The sequence below is a fragment of the Pocillopora damicornis genome, chromosome 5, assembly GCF_964200805.1.
Source record: "Pocillopora damicornis chromosome 5, jaPocDami1.2, whole genome shotgun sequence".
Classification (NCBI taxonomy): domain Eukaryota; kingdom Metazoa; phylum Cnidaria; class Anthozoa; order Scleractinia; family Pocilloporidae; genus Pocillopora; species Pocillopora damicornis.
Window position 1 is genome coordinate 16,806,008 of NC_142674.1, and position 16,207 is coordinate 16,822,214.

Genomic DNA, 16,207 nt, shown 5'->3' on the forward strand with positions numbered 1-16,207 from the left:
TTTGTTAATTTCATGATTCTCTGGCCCATGTAGAAAAAAGAGCACTAAGAATTTAATTATTCGAAGTTTTTTTGTGGAATTAATGGAAGTTGCGATTCTATTTATCCATTTAACCAGTTTTTCTTTTATTCCTTTTTTTATCTCTCTTCATGCAGCAATAAGTGCCGTGAAGTTTTTTCTACCTGAAGGTTATACGTTACACATAAATAAGCTTTTTCTGGGGGGGGGGGGGGGGGAAGGGAGAGGGAGATTGATGAAAAATAAGCAGAGATGTGTTATTCATTGTTATTTCATGTTTAACGGAATGATACTGGTTACCTCTTTCTTTTAGAAAGTACTGGTCTGCTCATAACTCACAGATCACTGGTAAGTTAAATCTGCACTAAATAACGTATTTCTTTCAACTACAAATCCGAAAACCTAAAAACATTTTTTTAAAATGGAAAAATGTCTTACCCTCTCCATGGCGTCCTCATTGTAAGCGAGATAATATAAACACATAGAACATCCTGTAGCAGCCACTGATTGGCGTGGCCCTTCTAGTAACCGCTGGACTCCGTTATGAGTCACAAATTCTGTGGCAAACTTTTTTAGCAAACTTTTTATGACAAAGAAGGGATGCCAAATACTAAAAAGACAATAAAAGGAAATAGCTTCTAAATTCTGAGGCTTTTTTTTGTCAGATCTCAGTCGGTACAATGCATCATTGTCTTAACCTTTAACTTCCACGAGTGACCAACGCAGAATTTCTCCTTACAATATCAATACGATATCAACCAGATAAGTAAAGAGAATGAAGAAAATTATCAATTCGGGCAGGATTAGCTGATCCAATACTAAATTATCCGAACTAACATAATAAGAATTCTATGGTTGACAGTAAGGGGAATTACAAATTTGATCTGGGAGTTGAAGAGTTAAAGAAGTGTTTTTCAAGAGGGATGAATGTGGTAGAGTGTCCAAAGGTTCGTTTGCACAAACGACAGAGTTGGAGTTGTTTTGTTGATTAGTCGTAAGAATGCCGGCGAACCAGAGAAAATCGAGAGTCGGAGTCGTAAGTGGAGCCCAAAGCTTGACGAAATCGGAGTCGGAATATTCCGAACAATATCTTTTCTTCCGTTTCCGCTAATAACTCCAACGCTTATGATCCAGAGAAAACTAGATTGTCGGAATCACAGGCAATGCCAGTTCTTAGCTGAGCTAACCGACGGCTCACCCTTCCTGCTATTCATTTTTCACATATCACTTGCGAAGGAGTCATGAGTGGCATCAGTATTTTGCTTCTGATTCTATTGGTTTGATTTCACAAGGTCATATCGCTCTGCTCTTTTTATTTCTTTAGAAGTCGATCCAAGTTGATAATGAAGGAGAGACAAATTTATTTGTTTGTGAAGTCTCTTCGAAAATTCAACATCCGTTTTCAACGCTAAGCTGACTGTTCTGCACTGCAAAAAAATATTTGAGGGATAAAAAGCAAAAGAATACGTCCTCAATTTGGCTCTAATATATACACGTATATTGTATATAAAGATGATCAGTTCCTAAAAGCACACAGTTTTTCTCAAGCTTTACTCTCCGAAAATTCTTGGCCTCTCTAAACAAAATAAACGTTCACCAAGAAAAAAAAGTACGAGCATATTTTTACACTAAATAGAGATTACTGTTCAATAGTCGGTCCTCACTCAAATTTGTTTAGTTTCTAAATTATGCTTAGCGATTGAGTACACGTTTCTCACAAGCTTCCCACAAACTTCAGTGGAGAGAGTCTTACTGTTCTTCACATTACATCAAATGCTCAAGTGCCTAATTACAGCACGTACCTTCTGATATTCTCCCAAGGGAGTCAGATACTGCAGAATTAGTCTCTGCTGCATGCCAAGAGTCAGGGGGGAGAGGGAAAAGGATATAGGGACTATGTGGTAATGTGTTACCCTCCCTTAGGTGCACAAATTACATTTTCAGTGGAACGGAAACCCTTGCTTGTTTTAACTAGCAATGGATGTTTTGCTTGTAGACAACTTTTACCTGAAACAAAAAGAGAATATCCATTAATATTAAGGAAACTGAGCTGGCTTGTGCAGGGCAAACCTACTTGGAGTACATCCTTCCTGGCACCCCCCTCCTCACCCCACCCCCACCCCCATCCCTTGACACAAAAGAAGAAAAACAAATGATAATAAGAACAAAAATACTGAAGTGCTTGAGGAAGGACACTTCTCAATCCATGTTATTGTGACCACCTAGATATACTATCAAATCCCTCTAGTTCAAAATTGAAAGCTATCCTTGTTTCCCTTAAACTCCCAAAAGTGATCAACATGTAACTTCTCTCTATAATGTATATACGTAATTCACTTAAAAGCTATTGAGAATACACAAACTTATCAAGCAGAGGTTGTTATCTTGATCTAAACACCAAATTCTCATAACTAATTTACATGGAAAGATGTAGCAACTATAGGGGAGAATTAACAATCTGATTTTGGGAGTCAACGGGTCAAAAAAAAAAAAAACATAAAGTGCAGCTTTCCAACATTTTTCACAAGAGTGGAATTTTGAGGCAAAAAAAAAAACTTGACCTCTCAAAGACCCTATTTGCACTTACTGGTATCTAGTGTCTATTCCATTGAAAGCTTCAAGGACCCCATCCAAAAGATCTCACTTTTGTGGAACTTATTCACCACATTATCCTTGCAGTGCTTTCGATAAGATTTGAAGAAGGTGGCTGCCTTTGTAAGGCCCTCTTGTAATCCCATTACTTCCATTCGGAATAAACTGACTTAAAAACAGAGTTTTTGGTGCCAAACTTTCACAGATGATCATTAAATATTTTTGTTCGTGATAACAATTGCTTAACTGATTGTTTTATTACTGATCAAAATTTTCCATTCCCTGACATGCAAGCCTGCTCCCTGAGTTTCACACAAAAAGTCCTCTGAAAGGATATATGGTAAATGTTTACCAAACTTTGAGTCAGTCTGCTGTTGGAAACTCAAAATATTTTTATTTTGGCTGGGAATGTATGAAATGTATGCTAGAATATATGATAAGAAAATACCAATCATTTCATCAAAACTCATTTATAAAGGTAAAAGTTGACTGAAAGAACTCTAGAAGATCTCAAGGTGTTTTAGGTCTCACATCGTGAGTTTGCATGAAAGCTCCCAGGCAATTCACTACAGAATACCTGCTGGAGCTCCTACTGGTGCCGGGTCTTACAGAAAGCACTGCCTCGGCTGTCAAAGTGAAAACCCAAAGGAGAATAATTGAGCCTTCAAGTTGCAAACCAGTCATACCACTCAGTTTGAAAAGACACTTAAATCAACTTAAAGTTGTTAGAAGATTCAACTCACTAGCAGAGGGGCAATCTGAGTTACAATACTCAAAAAGTGAACTAACCCTTTCCATTGTCTATTTGCTTCTTCGAATTCCTCCTTGCCATTACACAAACCAGATGTTTCACCATTCTGTGGCACTGTGCATGATGGTCCTGGCTCGGCAAGATTCACTTTCTTTACTTTGTTACTCACAATGTTACTGTTTTTGCTCTTGTTCCTGTTTGTCTTTGCCTTCAGGATAATTCTGTTTAGCAGGTCTGTCACGAGGGACTGTGTAAGGTCTGACAAGTCCTTTAAAATGTGCAGCTGCCACAGCATACAAGGAACCTTAACATGTGAAATTTAACATTTAATCCTCAGCGTATAGTTTAAAAAAGGTGTTCCAAAAAAAAATGCCATGAGTGACAAAAGACAATTCCTGAGAAGTGTAAGCTCAACTATACACTCTGACTTTTGGAAAAAAAATGCTGTTAAGCACAAAGCTAAGGTGCAATACTTTAAAAACCCCTTTTCACCCTAACATCAGTATGCATATTCTCCATACTGTTCTATATACATTTCTTTAGTTGTTGACTTGGATAATTTATTTAATAAGATGTCAAAAGCTTCTTTATTTGGTGATCATTTCCTTTGTTCTCATAGCCTTTATGTTTGACTCAGGGGAGATATTGTAAGGAGAAATTAGATGCTGGTCACTCTTTAAAGTTGCTATAATGACTTACCAAGGTAGAGTTTTCTTCTCTGAATTCTGCTGCAATATCCTGGCTCTCCATGGCAAATGCTAAAAGACCTGTTAATAAAATAATTATGAAAGTTTCTATTACTTGATACTCGAAATTAAAAACAAATTAAATATGTAACTGCAGCAATACACATTAAAAATGAACAAAAAGGAATATTAGAATCCTCAATGAAACCATGACTATCTATATCTTAACCTTGTACACTACCTTGGATCACCTAACTAAAACAACCTTCTATTTACACTCAGTTAATAAACATGTACACAAAATTGAGTTAATTCAGAAGCTGACAGTACAAGAATTAGATAAATCTAATTTTCCCCAGCAGGCCACTTGATGCTAAATATTTTGTCAACTAAATTGTCTTTTTTCTCTTTTTCAGGTATGGTGACCAAAATGTTCAAAGCCTGAAGTACTGTGTAAAGTAAGACCAGTAAACTATGATATAAATACCTGTAGCATATGATCTTAGGGGTCCAAGGCTTCTCTGGCCCACTTACATAATTGATTGAGCATTGCTTCCTACATGTACATGATTGACATCAAATTTGTTGATAGGAAATATATAGAGAAAGATGTTTATTGTCTCATCACAAGTGTGGGACAAGAAAAGAATTCTGAGTCCCCATGAGGAATTGAACCTCAGACCTTCAGATTCCGCACTCCAATGCTCTACCACTGAGCCAGAGAGACTCCACAGTGAGTGAGGTCTATTACAAAGTTCATATGACATGCATCCTACATAGTGTAATATTCCTCCCCAGGAATTGTTATTCATGAGATGGTAATAAGGTATGGAGAATCGCTCTGGCCGGGAAAGCCCAAGCCAGGCGAAGGGGTGATGGTGAGACGGATCAATCCGACCGGTGGTGGGTGGGTGGGAAAACGCTTCGATGCGCAGAACACAGCCCAAGGCCTCAAGTGAAGGGACAAGGAGTGACACAAAACAATCTATTATATCAAAAATCCCTAGGGACTAATTACCAATGCTAATTGAGTTAGCATAGTGTAATATTCCTCCCTAGGAATTGTTATTCATGAGATGGTAATAAGGTATGGAGAATCGCTCTGGCCTTCCCAAGCCTACACCCACACTCATATGAAATGAACAATCACACACCCTAAGAAAAGAAACACAAAGAACTCTTTAATCCTCTTTCCAATCCTTACTTAATACATACTATATCTAATCATTAACAATAACCTATACTATAATAGTTCAAAACTTCAATAAAATAAATTCATGAAAAAGCTTGGGAGAATCCCACAAGATGATCCTGATGTTTGTAGTCCTGCCCCGCTTGTAAAGGGAGATCCGCTAGTTTAGCCGCCGCGCCTGCTGGATTCACTACTTGCTTAAGTTTGATATAGTGAAGCGCCGTCTTACTAGATTTCCAGCCAATGTGGTCCATGATTTCACTGAGACTTACGCTTCGCAATGCTAAAGATACAGCCGCCCTACTGCGAAACCCATGAACTGTTAAATGACTACTAGATAACTTCCCAACTAGCGCGGAAACATAAAAACTCAATCGTGCTTGAGCCGCCGAAGACTCCAAATGGCTGAAACAAACTCCGCCAGATTTTGAAATAGAGCGAAAAAGGAAACCTGGCGCAAGGTCAATACGTAACAGCTTACACACATCAAAATACATTTCCAAACCCCGGACAGGACAAATCAAAGGATTAGATCCCCGCTTAAAGGCAAACACATTTGCGTCACCCGACCTGAGAGACTTTGTCCAAACATGATTGAACAACAAACCAGAATTATCCGAGAAACGTAAAACATCAGACACCTTTACTTGTAACAAATCAGCTGCTCTATCACCAGCAAAAAATAATGCCTTAAATAAAGCCTGATCGCGGGCATACATAAAAATCTGAATTGCGCGCAAAGTCGAAGAATGCAACAAAAGGGCTCTAATGAATTCAGAGATAACCAACAAATCCTTCACTAAGATAGGCTCTGCCTGGCGTGGAGTTACCCTAGCCTTTAGTTGTTCTTCTCGCACATTACTCAAATAATTCTTAACTGACCTACAAGAAGCTGGATTACCTACACCTAACAAAGACTGCCATTCTGCGCCTCGACCACTCTCTGCAAATATAGCACGCAACTTGCCAATCAGTGAATCTGTAGTCCCAAATGCCAAACGTTTAGGGCACTCACAATCTAGCCCCGCATTACCTCCCCAGGTGTGACAATCCTGTCTATGAACTCGTGTCTTTCCCTTTCCATCCTTCCACACAAGGAACGCAATAACATCCGAAGGAAGCGCTGACGACAAAGACTTGGGGACTGACAAGTTTCCCAGAAAATTTATAAACTCCAATTCCAGAGCTGATTTCTGTTTAGAATAACGAGACGAACTACGTTGCTCCTTCAACTCGCGTACTCGTTGGGCAATGCTGCCTTCATCAATATCCAATTTCTTTAGTGGTCCTTGGATTGTAGCACGTCTAACATAACCACATTTCTGACAGAAATTGAAATCCTCATCGTTCGGATGTGAGCATCGTGGGCACGCAACGCAGGGAGTGAATAACTTCGGAACTCTAGGCAATGTCTGTAGGGAACAAAACCGAAACAAACAATGAGCCCGACTCTACACCTAGAACCGAGACACGCGAAACGCCCACATAGAAAAGGGACAAGGTGTTGGACTATAACCCGACTTTGATGGGAATAGCAGAACACTCAAGTCACTCTGTGTACCAAGACAAATTTTCCCAGAACACCTTGCGTTCAATTCAACCCACCAATAGCGATGAGGAACAAACTCTGGAACCACAATAGTGAACGGGATCTTAAAACTCAAGAGAAACTTCAACAGTGGACCAATCAAAGAAAATGGCGGGAAGACATAAGGATTGGACATGGACGGAAAAACCCGCAAGTCTTGACTGAAGACATTCACACCGTTGGAGTCTGGGCTTGGAAAAGGAGTAAAATGCGGCAAGGAAAACCCATCTTTGTTCTTCATTACATTTGAGTCCAAAGACATCAAGTCAAACGAATGACCTTCAACCCCACCAAACTCTTTATCGACCCTCTCAAAAGCTGACATTGACAATTTGGAATCCACACGTGACATTGTCCAAGACGGAAAATCGGCCACATTTTCCTTAGATGGTACATAGGATAAGTTCAACTGAACATTACGAGAAGATAGAGCAAAATAAAGTCGTTTTGTAGCTGACGTTAATTGGGGGGATCTCCTACTGCCATACCCCTGCCACGCACCTAATACTGCCATACTGTCAATAGAAGCATCAATTCGGCAATCCTTAACTCCGTCAGGAAGAGCTTTAATAGCATACAACAAAGCTAACATTTCCTTTGTAGAAATATCGAGACACAGTTCCTCTTGACACCAATAATCTCGAAAAATCTGATCATCCGAAGGTGAATGAACTGCACAACCCCACCCATAACCGGACGCATCGGTAGAAATCGCAATACACACATGCTTCTCGTCTCTCCACGGAAGAGTGTCCTTCCAGTCGTCAAGGTAACGCCAATGCGAATTTCCTCCCTCAAAGCGTCGGTCATAGACACTTGCCCGTCATCCAAGCCAGAAGCAATCGCTCTACTCATTTCTCTAATGAACAATTTCGCGGCTGGAACAGCCAAAAAGAAAGATATGCATTTCCCCTGAAATCGTTGTAAAGTTTTGATCCAAACAGTTTTCTTGCAGGCAAGAATTTTCTCCCTAATTAAGGCCTAGGACTCAACCTTACGGCGCGCCACCAAAAACGATTGTCGAACGGAATCCACGATCAGACCCAAATACCCCAGGGATGTGACCGGCACAAGAACCGACTTCTTGATACCAATGGTATAACCGAGATCAACCAACACAGAAAGGACAACGAATATGGCACCTGTAGCTGCCAGCAACCTGAACTGCAAAGATCTGTCCGCTGGTAATATGGACCAAGACCCAGTCGGTCGCAAAAGCTCTCCATTTAAGCGATCGTCTATATAGAAATCAAGAAACCTGTGGCGGCCAGACCAATGGTATGATAAACATAAGGGGAGATTTTCCATCCGAACGGAAGAGTCGTACAAACAAACCACAGGCCACCAAAACTAAACCCAAAGTATGATTGCGAGGACTCTGTCAACATCACGTGATCATACCCGGACTTGTCGTCGCACTTGGTCATGAACGATCCGGGGTAAACATACCTAGCCACTTCACTCAGTTTATCCAGGGAAAACGGCATATCTGTCATCCAAAGGTTTAGAAACCTTGCGTCAATACAAAGTCGAGGCTTCGTAGGCTCAACCGTGAGTGGCAACACAAGATGGGGGGGATCATCGACACCCACTACCCCCCAGACTCTAACAGCGCCGGTTAAAACACGATTCCGAATCTCCCTGGATATAAATTCCGTAGAATTTTTACAGTTTACATGATTCGGGAAAATCTTCTTAGGTGGAACAGTAGACAAATATTTAGCTCTCTTGAAAACTCCCGCAAAAGGTCTTGAAAAACCTAAGATGTCGACTTTATTTCTAATCCAATCTAGAATACAGTTCCTCAACGGATGACCCTCAAGTACCAGCTCCCAGGCGGCTGAATTACGGTGAAGACCACCTGCCACAAAGGAATCCGGATCCCTTAAATGCAAAGTCCCCAGATCCGGAACCTTACCAGATGAGATAACACTTTCCCAACACACAGCCGCACCCCCCTGAACGGGAACCCCAGTCATATCCACCCATAGGGTCTCGTTTCTTGGTTTAATTGCCGTTGTCTGTAGTTGAAATTCCGTAAGAACGTAAGAGTTATCCACAGCAACTTCACGCTTAGTACCACCCAAAATCTAAGGAAAAGAGGGCAAAAAGAGAGATCACCTATGGGAAGACCTGGGGTTCCCGATCAGGAGGGAGCAGCCTCAATTCGCCCGAAAACAAGTCGTCTGGTGGTCACCATATGTGATGAACCAGCAGGAGCTACTCTACCCCGATCCAGAACTTACAAGAGTGAATTAAAATTGAAACAACAACAGACACCGATTGACACAATGAAAAGGGAGCCTTTAATGCCGAGATACACATGGCATAAATACTGGAAACTGATCAAAAAACATTGGGAAAACGCCTTAATCCTGTCAATACATTCATTGTTTTTGAGGTGCCTCAACTCCTTGATTATAAAGGCGAGGCCTCTTAGACTGAGGACCTGGCTGTGGACGCGAGGAACAGAACCTCTCATAATGCCCATATAGGCCACACTGAAAACACTGGACTTGTGATCTATCCCTGCCTCTCCCCCTTGGCATGAAACGATTGGCACCAACTCCAGGCACTCGCAACGCTTTATCTACGGCAGCAATCCGCTTGAGTACCACCTCATCCTCCTTATCTCCTAAGAGGGCTTCAAGATAGCGCTTAAATTGCATGTTTGAGGCCTACATTTTATTTTTGCATTGCTGTTAGCACTGCAGAATAAAATCCAGCTTTCGCGTGTTTTGTTTCCTTGGCCACAATCTTCAGATTCACTAGGTAATCAATTGCCTGGTCCTTCTGGAACAACGGAGAACGTATTAGGTGCTGTAAATCCTCCAACACTGATTCCACAGATTTCTTTTGGGAATCTTCCAACTTCTGAAGTCTCTCTAAGACACGAGCAAGATCACCCTCCTCCTATATAACAGAATTCAAAAGGCAAGATAAAAAATCACTGATCCATTCATTTCCTTTCTTTTCATTACTCAATCTCATAACTGATCAAGCACAGTATAACACAGGCTGAAAAAGAACAACACCGATTAGATTACAAGTTATGAAAATATTACATTACATTAAGTTAGATTAAATTAAATAAAAATTAAATTAAATTATCAAAACCTCAAACTTCCAGCAATAACGATGAACGATCCTAGCCTCACAGGCCAAAAAATGTTTTAAAAACATACAACGGCAGAGCAGTCTTTCGTTTTTTTTTTTTTTTTTAATTTTTTTTTTTACATACCGCACAACTAAAAGCTACTACACGTAAGCTTGCACAAGGAAATGAACGGCGACTGATGCTCAGGCATCACATTCCAACGAAGCAAAGCACGGCAACAGAACTTTCTACATCAGCAAGCAATTTCTTAAACGAGGGGTTACAAAGTAAAATTCAAGCCACAAAAACAAAAAAGGCTAAAGGAGAAAAAATTTATTCTTGCGCGCCAGCATCACACTACCACAACCTAAGGTGAACATAAAGCATTTCATTCCAAAAAGCAAAATACCGAAACTATTTTCGACCCCAGAAGCACAAACAAAAAATTTTTAAATGACAGTGCAGACAAAGAAACATTCACGGCCTCGCAAGCAAAGAAAAAACTTTGATCCCCGCAGACAAAGAAAACTTTAACAGCCCCGCAGACAAAGCAACTTTCCCGGCTACGAAGACAAAGAAAATTTCTCGGCCTCCTAAGCAAAGGAAACTTCCACGGCCCCGCAGGCAAATAAATCCAAACGGCCTCGCAGGCAAAGGAAAACTTTCAGCACAGCCCCGCAGGCAAAGAAACTTTCACGGCCACGCAGACAAAGAAAACTTTCACGGCCCCGCAAGCAAAGAAAACTTCACAACCCCACAGGCAAAGAAAACTTTCACAGCCCCGCAGGCAAAGAAAACTCTCACGGCCTCGCAGGCAAAGAAAAAACTTTCACGGCCCCGCAGGCAAAGAAAACTTTCACGGCCTCGTAGGCAAGTAACTTTAACGGCCCCGCAGGCAAAGAAAAAAAAAACTTTCACGGCCCCGCAGGCCTGACACAATTTCACATCTACAGCAAGCAAACCAAATCTAAACTCTACCGATAAAAGTTAGCCACTGAAATATAATCAACCACATGGTATCCGAAACAGAAAAAGATGCATACCTCTTGATTCTGAGCTTGTTGTGCCAAAGGTTGGTCCTGAGCTTGCTGCGCCACGGCAGGTTCGCCTTGAGCAGGTTGAGGATTTTGAACAACTTGAGCTATCGCTCCACCGGCAACGGCTTGGGGAACTTGTTCCGCCATGTCGGATTGATCCGTCGAAAAAAGTTATAGCACGCCTCAAGCAGTACACAGCCCAAGGCCTCAAGTGAAGTGACAAGGAGTGATACAAAACAATCTATTATATCTAAAATCCCTAGGGACTAATTACCAATGCTAATTGAGTTAGCATAGTAGTGGTATTTTTGGTAAAATTTCCGCACAGCCCCCTACTATCGTAAAACAAAGCTGTTTCCCCAATGGCAATGTGTTGTTTTTGTCATTGTTTTCTCTATCCAAGAACTGAATGCATAATGTAGGATGGGGCTGTGCGGAAATTTTACCCTGCTTGTGTTAAAACTGTTGTTGGATTGGCATGTGGCTGTAATTACACACCAAACAAAATTTCCTTTTCCCCTCCCAGAACGAATGAAACATAGCATGGAAAGCCTCTGTTCAGAAATGATGAATTTATGGACAAACTAGTGAACTCCTACATCATGAGCTCTGTGGAACAGTTTGATCTGAACTGCACTGCAGCCAGAGTGTTGTTAAATGCCATGCATGAGCTGGAAAGTGCTGCAGTTTTTCAGGATATGGTAAGTTTAGCAAGGTATTCTAAATCCTTCAACTCCCAAGATCTGATTTAAATTCTCTCCTCTAGCTGCTACACATTTCCTTCTAAATTCGTTATGAGAATTTGGTGTTTCACACTTTTCACACTTTTATTTTTTTATTTTCTGACATATTTACAAGATATTAGATCAAGATGACAACTTCTTCCTGATAAGTCTGACTATTCTCATTACCTTTGTGCTGGATAATGTATGAATATTATAGGGAGAAGTTACATGTTAATCACTTGTGGGAGTTAAAGTGTTAATAATCTTAAGATGTGACATTTTTTGTCAGCTTGAGTTCCATGTTAAAGTCCAGAAATTGTGTCCAGTTTCTGTGGCATGACACTCCCTTCCTTTTTAGAAAGAAATAAATACTAAATATTAACTCGCACAATTTCTACTTCATCCAATTATGGATAAAGAAATTTATGAATTTCTTTTAGTTACAATATGAAAAAGAAAAGAAAAAAAAAGATATTTTATTTGTTGCTCTCAGTCACCTCACTTCAGTGGAAAAACTTTAAAAAAAATGCAAACTTTTCAGATTCACTTTCATTTTTCCTTAATTAATAAATACATATTTCTTAAATAGAGTAAGAGAAATGGTAAGTTTTGAGCTTGGTAAAGAAATAGAGAAAGATGTTTTTTGTCTTGTCACAACAAAGAAAAAATTCTGATCTGAGTCCCCATGTTGAATCAAACCTTAGATCTTGGGATTCTGGGGTCTGATGCTCTATCAGTGAGCCACAGAGACTCTACAGTGAGTGAGGTTTATTACAAAGTTCAGTGACACTTGTCAGTCCTGCATACTGCTAGGATCAGCAATGTTGTTAGCATCATGTTTGTAAACAGAATATGACTCAGAATTTTTTCTTTGTCCTACACACATGACAAGATGAAAAACATCTTTCTTTATTTCTTTACTGAGTTCAAAACTTACCATCTCTCATTCTATTTATAAACATGATGCTATGCAGGACACTATTACACTTCACCAACCTTTTTAGTGTTTTAACGGGTGATGCATTATCCTGATCTTCCTTTCGCCAAGTATCCAAAAGATTACTGAGTTCAGAGGTGCTATCCAATGCAGCCATGGCCAAAACAAATAGACAGTTTACCACAACGAATCCACAACGTGTAGAGTTTCGAAGATTGAAAAGCCCGCCATTTTTGATCCGAAAGATATAATGATACAGGATTACATGGTCTTCCTCTTCGAAAGTGATCTCGCTTTTCTCGGCATAATTACTCTGATATTACTGAAAGTGATTTTGTTGACTGTATCAACGTCAGATGTAATTCCTGTGTGTAAACTATATTTACGACGATTGGTCACATGGCGAGTTCCAACACAAGACGCGCTAAGTCCCAGGCTATTATCAAAATTCGCGAGGAATGCCTAGTTGTTATTGACCTCTAACCAGTCTTTTTTACGTTGCAACTCGGTCGGCTGTGATCTTATTTGGAATGGTTCACCTTTAGCGACCAAAAATAATCATGACAAATGAATGACTTCCATTGTATTTTTCCCTCCTTAACTTTTGATTCTAGTTTGATAAATTTTTTGAAGTGCTTAGGAGGAAATTAGAGTACCACAACTGAAGTTCAGAAAGGTACACGCAAGTTACTTAAACAGTTACAAGTTCTTTTATGATTTTACGTTTCCTTCTTTGAAGGCTCATCACCAGATGATTACCCGGACAAGTTGAGGCAGTTTTTCTGTGTGAGGTATGGAGAAGCATGGGGATCTCGTTTTCATACAATGTTTACCGAAATTGTCGTTTCTGAATTTTACAGGAAATGTCTTACTTTTTGGTCCATCACTTTCTGTCATTTGTCCAGATTTTCTCTGACACTTGTCTTCTGAATTTTTCAAACTGTTCATTAACAGAACAAACCTGCAAAAATGTTCCCCGGAATCTGAAACTTGGAAAATATCGACCGATCAGCTTGACAGGTATGAAACCATCTTTTGGATTCTGCTATATTTACTCCCCTGGTCTGGGAACTAAATAATCTTTACGTAAGGATATTAAAACGGTAAACCTAATAATAACATAAACCTAATAATAAGTGTTAAAATGGTTAAAAATTTAAAGCAAATTACCCTTTACCATGTTTCAACAAGACAACATTACTCTTTTTTAGCTGCTATGCGTGTCCATTTCCAAACTAAGAGACGACAAGAGGTAAACAAATCAAGAAATGCAGCTCAGGATGTATTAAAGCAACAGAGAGCCCGAAGCCGTCTAAATACGGTAAATAATATTCAAAATTCAAGCTGTTTTGAGTTTTTCTGCTGTTGAACACCATTGCAATGCTTTAAACAAGACCCAGTATCTGTAAGAGCTCTGCTGGGTAGAATCAATAAGCTAATTTCAACCCAAACCTTTTCTATTTGTGACTTTCATATTAAGTGTAATTGTGAACAATTTTGTTTAATTTATTTTAATACAGAAAAAGAACCAGAGAGTGAAAGCTCTCAACCTTTCTACATCTTTAGCTGCAGAAGACAAAGATCAGTACATGAAGTTCATGACCATAGACTATATGTCATCGGAACATTCTATGTCAGAATCTGAGGAGGGCGAGTCGAACAGTGAGCATGGCTATGAAAGCTCAGACTCAGAGAGGCCAAAGAAGAAAGTTTTTTGTGTAAGCTCACTTCAGTGGCGGAGTCCTACACTAACTCAGGTCATGCACAGTCTTGACCGAAAGTCAACACACAGAAGGAGTGCAAAAGGTGCTAATATGTTAGTAGAAAGGCATCGTACAGGCATAATCTCGAGCCGCCTTGCTCCTGATGATGCTGATCCCTTTGCACTGGCATAATTGGTACTTTCTGCCCTCCTTTTGTATATGTAACCTTATTTCTAAGGGGGTGATTACATGGTGACTTTCAGCTTAGTTAGAAGTGGCTGAGATTTCAGCCCAGGATGCGAGGATGAAAAAGCTCCAAAAAGCCCATGTAATTGGAATGGAATTTCAGCCCAGGGTGAAATGGGACCTTGGACATATGTAGTGATTGTTTTTTTCAATGTAACGAGATCACTGAAGCTGGCAGTTGCAAAGGAGAAAAGATTTGCATTTGGTCATGTAATCACAACAAAATTCCAGCCCCCTAATCAGGCTGAAATTTCTCATGTAAATCACCTTATTCATTGGTATTTTTTCTGCATTTTTGGCTAAGAAAACAAAATTAACTTAAAGGGAAGTAATTTTGGAGAAAGGAGAATGAAATGTTAATTATTTAGCCTTGATATAGAAGACTTGCAATTGATGATCAAGCAATATACATGTACAAATAATTGTTTTATCCCTCCACTGAAATACATGTACAGGAACTCAGGTTTTGAAATGAAAATTCAGTTCAATGAAGGGTGCTGTTTCTATGTAGTAGCAACTTAGTCTTCAAATATTTCCTAAAAGCTACATGTATGTGTAATTGATTGAATGCTGTCATTTCTTGTTATGTGACAGCTTCATCTAAAAGCTAAGTGAAGCTGTTCTACTGTCCTTAATTTTTCAAATTTACATTGAACTGACTCATGAATTGCAAAATGGGAGAATTACATCAGCCATGCTATGACTTATCATATCTAGTACAAAATTTTTGAAGATCAGTTAACAAATTGAAAGCATTTAATATTTTAGGTATTTTTAGGTAGGCTTACTGTTTCAAATTGTGTAGCTTAATTTTTACCATGTAACAATATTTGAAGAGTATTTGAAGATATTTATAATATTTATTGATTCCTTGGTGATGACCTGTTGACAAATCAAGAGCATGAGGTGTTTCAGGCATTCTTATTAAGCTGTTTACAATGTGCCAATATTTGACTTGTATTTCAAGATATTTATAATATTTATTAATTCCAAGGTGATCAGAGACAGACCAATTAGCAAATCAAAAGCATTATATGTAGGTGTAGGCATTCTTGATTATGATTCGTTTCAAGTTCAAGTTTCAAGTTTAATTTGTTTACATTAGATGGTTATTACTAGGCTGGCTTGCAAATAGTGAAGAGCTAATCGTGGCAAGCCAGACTGTAGACAAATAATTTTACACAATTTTATACAATAAATATTCACATACAATTACAACATGTAGACATTAATCTTCATGCTTACAAACATCTAGGTATTAGGATAATATGTAAATAGAAAAACTACAGGCTAAACATAATTACAGTCAGTCATTAATCTTTCATCTTATTAATTAGAGTATCTATGTCGACATACGAGTTTTCAGTTACTATTTAAATGCTATTCGTTACTATTTACGATTCTATATGCGATTAGTTACTATTTACATACTTTAGTACTTTTTCAAATTGTTACAAGTGCAAGCTGTTTACCATTTAACAATATGTGACTTGGATCTAATTTTCATTTCATAATGTAGTAAACATTTGCATGGTGCTGGACATACTTGCATTTTGTTTCGTTTCTTATTTCTTTCTGATTCCACCCCGTTGAGCAAATATGTGTTAACGTTTACTTCTGCCTTAATGAGCAAAA

At 39.1% G+C, this 16,207-nt stretch overlaps 1 protein-coding gene and 1 pseudogene across 1 annotated transcript in view; both read right to left on the minus strand.

Moving 5' to 3' along the window:
• The window catches only part of LOC149045672 (uncharacterized), an 83,374-nt gene extending 79,029 nt beyond the window's left edge, over positions 1-4,345 (minus strand). Inside the window, exon 1 of the mRNA XM_089207404.1 lies at positions 4,061-4,345. The gene's annotated coding sequence lies outside the window, so the exon portion shown is untranslated. The remainder of the gene's footprint in view (positions 1-4,060) is intronic.
• The window catches only part of LOC149045662 (DDB1- and CUL4-associated factor 1-like), a 413,926-nt pseudogene that overhangs the window by 246,764 nt on the left and 150,955 nt on the right, over positions 1-16,207 (minus strand).